The sequence below is a fragment of the Pogona vitticeps genome, chromosome 7, assembly GCF_051106095.1.
Source record: "Pogona vitticeps strain Pit_001003342236 chromosome 7, PviZW2.1, whole genome shotgun sequence".
Taxonomy (NCBI): Eukaryota; Metazoa; Chordata; class Lepidosauria; order Squamata; family Agamidae; genus Pogona; species Pogona vitticeps.
In genome coordinates, this window is record NC_135789.1 from 20,267,207 (window position 1) to 20,274,315 (window position 7,109).

Genomic DNA, 7,109 nt, shown 5'->3' on the forward strand with positions numbered 1-7,109 from the left:
AAGGACTCGCACTCGCCACCGCCCGTGGCACCAGGCAGCTGAGAGAGAGGGAGAGACTCAGCAAGGGGACATGGCATGTTATCAGCACCATCTACACAAGTACATCATATCTGTGCAAGCTTCCCAGTCACCACAGAGCGCCCAGATCTTGTGAGATTCACCGGAATCCAACAGAAGGAGCACTGGAGGACCCCGGTATCCACGGAAGTCCGTTTCAAGGCTCCCCAGAATATGCCCCCAAAAAACCACACTCACTATTGAATGCTATACATTATATGGCCTTGGCCTCCCTCTGGTGGCCACTCCTGGTATATACATATTTTTGAGAATCTTTTAAATTAATTTTTTTTTCAGGCAGTAGATAATGAATCAGCAGATACTGATTCTGTGGATGGCGTGGGAGTGGGGTGAGGGTTTCTTCTGTATTACCGTTCCTTGAGCAAGCCTCTGGCCCACCTCCTCCTTCGAAACAGGACTAAGATGGACCCTTTTTTTTTCACCAGGGAGATGACATGTTTGGAATGGCAGCAGAGATTTTTCTAGCGCATCTCCCTTGGCCAGGAGTTGGCTTTATCCACCCTCACACTCAAAGGACAAACAGCAGAATTCCCCCCCCCCTCAACCAAGAGTGGCTAGGAGACGGATTGGAGGATACTGGAAATGCAACCGGAAAATTAACTTTTCCCCCAAACACCGGACGCACGCAAGTACAGTACATGACCCACAGTTTTTGAAAAATGCCACAGTAAAATCTCCATCACTCTTCACACACCAAATCAAATCAAATCAAAGAAAAATAAAATGAAAATAAAGTCAAAAGATCTTCTGCCCGCCAGTCCTCTTCCGCCCCCGCCTCCCCCCCCCCCCCGTGTAAAAGGCAGCACCTGTGTTTTTTTAACCCCTTTCCTTCTTTCCAGGTAAGAGCTCCAGTAGCAGGGATTCCTCCGCTCACCCATGCCAAACAGAGAGCCAAGCCAAGCGCCAGGGGTCTGCCCATGCCTTCAGCCCAGGCGGCAGCATCACCCCCTGTCTCCCGGCTGGGGCCGGATCCAGGCTGGGACTGGGAAAGGCAGGTTTCCCACCAGAGTCCATGCTCTCGGCTTCTCCACCTTCCGCCTCCTTCCCAGCCCATTCGTGGCTTCTTGGGTCCCTGAGCCCTCCTGGAACCTTAAGCACTAGAAATCATTGGTGCTGCTCTGGAGCGCTCGTCCTTCACCTCCCCAGGAGGACCTCCGTTCTCCGTTTTCATCCTGCTCTAACAGTCAGGAAGTTTTTCCTGAGCTTCAACTGAAATCTGGCTTCTTCTCATTTGAGCCCATCATGACATGTCTTACGCTCTGGGCTGATGGAGGACAGATCCTGCTCCTCCTCTGTAGGACTCCCTCTCAAGCCTTTGAAACATGTTATCCTATCACCCTTCCATCTTCTTTCCTCCAGCTAAACATGCCCAGTTCTTTCAGTCTTTCAGTCTTGGTTTCCAGTCCCCTGATCATCCTCCTTGTCACTCTCCTCTGAGATTGTTCCAGTTTGTTGGCCTCCTTCTTAAAGTGTGGTGTTCAGAACTGGACCCAGGACTCGAGATGAGGCCTAACCCGTACATAATACAGTAGAAGGGGAAACTTGTACCTCACAGGATTCGGTGACTAGACGTCTGTTAAGGCAGCCCAAAATAGCATTTGCCTTTTCTGCAGCCACATCACACTGTGGGCTCACACTCAGCTTGCGATCAGCAACAACTCCAAGATCAGACGAACTGCTCTGTTGATACCTGGGTCTTGTTTGTACCCCAAGCTTTTCCCAAAGAATTTATAACCACACCAGCCACAAGAACAACAATCTGGTCCAAGATCGCTCAGTAAGCTTCACAGCTGAGTGGGAATATGAACTGCAGTCTCCCCACTTTGATTCTGAACTGCTATGCGATATATTATGCCCCATAGGTAATCCCTGTGGCGTATCTTGTCTCTCCTCCCTAGGGCTTCATTTCCAGCCCCCTGATTATCATCCTGATTACCCTCCTCTGAACTTGCTCGAGTTGGTCGGCCTCCTTTTTAAAGTGGGCTGTTTAGAACTGGACACAAAACTCAAGGTGAGGCCCAACCAGGGCTCAATGGAAGGGGAACGAATACCCCGTGGGATTTGTACACTATACTCCTGTTAAAGCAGCCTAAAATTGCATTGGCCTTTTTTCCAGGCAAATACACAATGTTTTTAATTTAAAAGTAAAGAGGGGGAAAGATGAATCGAGAGACGTGGAAGAAGAATGTATCCATCATGTATTCATACAGGGGAAGGGGGGCTCAGAGTCGAGACCATTCTGGGAGGGAGATGGGGCTAAAGGGTCTAGGCTGTGACTCCCAAGGGGTCCCGCGGGGGGGGGGGGGGGAGGAAGTACAGCCTGTTTAGATACTGGTATTCTTTTTCTCATTCTAATTGTGTGTGTGTGTGCGTTTGGGGGGGATTGTATAAACACATTTTAAAAATTAAGGAACCGAAGAAAGCTCCTCGACAACCTGGCCATCCAAGCTGAAGGATCAGTCAGTTTACATCCCCTGCTCCGGCTTGTGTCCGGCGCCAGGAGTGCGGCTTCGCTGGAAGGATTTCCTTTGCTTTTCCCCTGGAAGGTCAAGAAAAAAACACACCAGCTAAGTAACTCACCCAGGAAAGCCTTCCAGAATCCTCCCCTCTCCTCCCAGTTTGTTGAATCACTCCGACGATCTTGAGAAAGGGAGTTGTCTAACTCTTATAATAATATTTAATAATAATAATAATTAATGAGGAACGTGAAGGAGTTGATCGTGTTTAAGAGCATTACATTCTTTTTTTTCTTCCTTCCTATCTTCCGTCCATCTTTCTTTTCCTTTTCCTTTTCCTTTTCCTTTTCCTTTTCCTTCCTTCCTTCCTTCCTTCCTTCCTTCCTTCCTTCCTTCCTTCCTTCCTTCCTTCCTTCCTTCCTTCCTTCCTTCCTTCCTTCCTTCCTTCCTTCCGGGATACCCACGGCGTGTTTGCGATGAACGGGGGAAGCGGCACAGCCTTCTCTGAGGCACAGCCCTTGCCCGGCGGCCGGTCCCTGCCTTGCCAGGTGGACACAAGCCAAGGCGCCAGCTTGTCAGAGCCCCCCCCCCTTCTGATCCAACCGCCCTCCCTCTCAGGGCTCCACAGAGAAGCGCCAGGCTGTTAGCAAGAAGTGTCAAAAAGATCCATCCTTAATTCCATTTTCTGGAACCTACAGTATTTTCGAAGGAAAGATATTCGGGAGGTTCTCTTCAGCTCAGCACATCTATCCACCATCCAATTATATTTGACCTTGAGCTACAGAAAGAAAGGAGATGACCGGAGAAAAGTATTGGATTAGAGACGTTGGCTCTGATGGAGAAGTCAAATGGCCGGGCTGGGCAGGCAGGCGGGGGCAGGGGGGAGCAGACCTGGATTTAAGGCTTTGTCTCTTCTTCCCCCCCCCCCAGGAAAAAAAGAACATCTTATTTTAAAAACCACCATAGCCAGCTGATTTCTTTCCTAATGCTGATATGTTCCATTTGCGTAGGCATTCCACCTGAACGTCCGCCCGTCTCCTCCTGGTGTCACTTCTTTTTTTAACAGAAGGGGGAGAAGAGTTTGAACCCCCGGCCCTCGTGTTCCCTGCCTCTCTCCACTCCACCTGCTCCAGCAGGGCTCGAAGGAAGGTCTCCCTCGCCGGTTCTCTTCATTACATGCAGCCTCCTAAGCATATACTTGACCTCCGAGGAAAACACTGGAATTATTCCACCCTGGTGCGTTGCCGGTGTGAGAGGTTTTGGCTGGGAGGGACCTTTCTGGATGGGGTGACGGTCCATCCAAAATTCTTGGCATCAGAATTTTGAAGAGAGCCATGCCTGTCTTCTGTAGAGTTTTTGCTGTTCTTCTTGAATCAGCCTAGTCATGTAGTGAGTCAGTATGGAGCTATTTTTCTACAGAATGCTGTTGGTTGTGATCTATGAAGAACTGTGAGTAAATGGAAACCTTTTTATTCTTTTCTTTTCCCAGTGAATGAGTTATTGAGACAGTAAGTGCCAGTTGAGGAGAGCTCACCAATAAGAGGTGGTCTCCTACAGGGAAACTTCAAGCTAATTTTTGCTCTTTAGGTCCCTGAGCTTTTATCCATTGTGTAGCCAAGGGCTTTTAGCCTTTTTTTTCACACTCTGCCAATAAAAAGCTCATAAGACAAGTGACACCCGTGTACGAATATATCCCTTCACCTTGAAAACTAGCCTATCTAGATTTTTCCATCCCATGCAAAATCTCACTTTCAGTGCAAGAGCAAGGCAAATAGGTTTTTCCTTGTATTTTCCACAACAACATTTCAATCCAAAACTAATATTTTTCCTTTCTTTTTTGAGTCAAGCATTCCTACACACACAAAACACACAACACACACACACACAACACACACACACACAAGGACAAGTCAAAAAGATACAACCACCCCAATACAAGAAGGCAACTCTTGTCACATTTTCTGCTAAGATGCCTTTTACAGATTTATAAAAATAAAATAATCTTGAAGTGTTGCAAATATTGTACTCTGAGAAACGTACCACGAAGAAACGAATGTGTATTTTGTGATCTCTCTGTGAGAATGGTTTCCGTGTGTTTTCTCCTGACTTGGCTGAGGAGGGACGGAGTCAGGACTTACAGCCCATCCCTCCGTCACTCATGGCATCCCTCCTCTGACTATTTCTGGACCCCTGGAGCTGTGCCTGCTGACCGCCACCACCCCCATCATCTTCAGTATTGCATGCAACATTTATTGGTGCTGCTGATCCCTGGTCATTGACACCACTTGCCACCTGACTAACAATTCCTGGTTTGAGGGCTTGCCTAATAACATGAAGGCCTATGAACACTATGCGAATGAGTTGTTTAAAAGAGGTTTTCCTGGTCATGGCCGAGGGATGTGTTGACTCAGCTGGCAAAGGGCTACCAGTCTAACGCTGCTTTCTCATGGGAGCTGAAAGGGTGGCAGGGGGGGTGAGGGCAGAGAAGGAGGGAGGACGCGTCGACCTCTCCAGATGCTGAGCGTGTCTCGAGGAAAGGTAGCCACGAGGCTCCGTGTCTGTCGTACGCTAAGCCCTCTTGAGCTCGAGGGCCCTTTCTTTCATTTTCAATCCTTCTGCAAATAGTCCAGTTCTAAGCACCCTGCTTCAAGAAGGAGGCTGAACCACTGGAGCAAGTGCAGAGGAGGGCAAGAAGGATGATGACCAGGGGGCTGGAAACCAAGCCTTATGAGGAGGAAAGACGGAAAGGGCTGGACATGCTTAGCCTGGAGAAACGAAGACCGAGGGGGAGACAGGAGAGCACCCTTCAGAGACTTGAAAGGCGGCCCAACGGAGGAGAGGCAGGACCTGTTCTCCCTCATCCCAGGATGTGCAGGATGTATAAGAACCGGCTGAAGCGACAGGGAGCCAGATTCAGACTGAATAGCCTAACTGTTAGAGCAGTACAACAGAGGAGGTCAGCGCTCCGGCGCTGGAGGCCTTCAAGAGAAAACTGCACCGCCCTCTGTCAGGTTTGCTTTCACTCCCTTGAACATCCCTTAGAGGCCCCTTCCAAGACCATCGTTTGAGAATTTGACGACTCTATGAAATATCCCAGCTTGTCCAGTCACGCACATGCGTCCCTCTTTCTAGGGCTGGACGCACCCATTGCCCTCCCTGTTTACTGTATGATATCACACTTCCTGTGCGCTTTTCCTTTTGCCTTCACAAAGAAGATCTAGAAGCTTAGCATGTTTGTTTTTAAGAGAACAAGAACATGTGAAAGTTAGGAAAGGACCCGTGATATCCGTGAGAGGCGTGAGTTCCCATAGGCAGCCAGGAGAAAGCTGAGAAGTGAAGCGAGGGACGCCTTCAAGTATCTGCTGTTCCTGGAATGGACCAGCTTTCTGCTGTGCCGGAAAGTGGTGGTGGATCCAAATTCCAGGAAATAGAGACACTGGCTAAACGTTAGGCAGAGCCTCCTGATGGCAGGAGCTGTTGGACAGAGTAGAGGAAGGGAGGGACTCCTTCAGAAGGTGGCGGGCTCTCCTGCATGGGTAGCTTCTAAAAAGATGCTTGGGGTTAAGCAAAAGGGGTCAGACCTGGGAGCATTTCATCTGCCTCTCTGCCAAATCTACACAACGAACACTTCGTACAGAAAGCTGGACTGGATTCAGATGAAGGCGTGGAAATGGGTGGAAGAAACGTCAGGAATTGAAAATATGAAAACGACACCATCTTACTGGCTGGAAATAGCAATTATCTGAAACAAACATTTAGTGAAAGAGAAAGAAGAAAGTGGCAAAGCAGGACTGCAGTTGAATGCGAGAAGACAAACATTATGACGACCGAAGAGCTGCACAACTTTAATTTCAACAATGAAGAAACCAAAACAGTGAAAGATTTTGTATATCTTGGACCGAGACTCAGAAGACCAGCAATGAAGGAATTTGAAGACACTGGCAAGGGTCAGGATGTGTCACCAGAAACCGAGGCCAAGATCATCCACAGTGTATTTCTGATCACCACGTACAGGTGTGAAAGTTGGACCACCGAGAAAGCCGACAGGAAAAAAAAACATGATTCACTTGAAAAGGGGTGAACTCTCTCTGGAGGTGAAAATGTTGAACCTGAGGCTGTCCTACTTTGGGCCCATTATGAGAAGGCAGGATTATCCCTGGAAAAGACCGTCATGCTGGGAAAGGCAGAAGGCAGCAGGAAAAGAGGAAGGCCAAATAAGAGATGGACCGACTCCCTAAATTTGGGAAGAGCTGAGCAGGGCCGTTGAGGAGAGGACCTTTCAGAGATAGCTCCTTCACAAGGTCACCCTACGTTGGAGGTGACTTGACGGCATGGAGCAAGGTGGAACACCTCAGATACTGAGAAACAGGAGAGCCAGCGGGGTGAGCAGGCCCAGCATTTTCCTTCTGCCTTCCCAGAAGAATCTGGGCGGCTGTTAGCAAAGAATGCTGACCGGCGAGACATTCGGGGCTGATCCATCAGGATTCTTCTTACGTTCTTATCAAATTGGCTTTTCTTTTTCTCCAAACCTAATAAGACATGGTGGAACCGGTGGCAATATAAACAGAAGGAGCG

General features: G+C 48.7%; 1 long non-coding RNA gene across 1 annotated transcript; it reads right to left on the reverse strand.

Annotated features, from left to right (window-relative positions):
- Window positions 1-1,434: 1,434 nt before the first annotated feature.
- On the reverse strand, window positions 1,435-4,738 carry LOC144584096 (uncharacterized). The gene is made up of 2 exons (XR_013538142.1): window positions 2,816-4,738; window positions 1,435-2,617 (listed from the first exon to the last, which is right to left on the reverse strand). It is a non-coding gene; the product is annotated as an uncharacterized LOC144584096 (long non-coding RNA).
- Window positions 4,739-7,109: the final 2,371 nt, after the last annotated feature.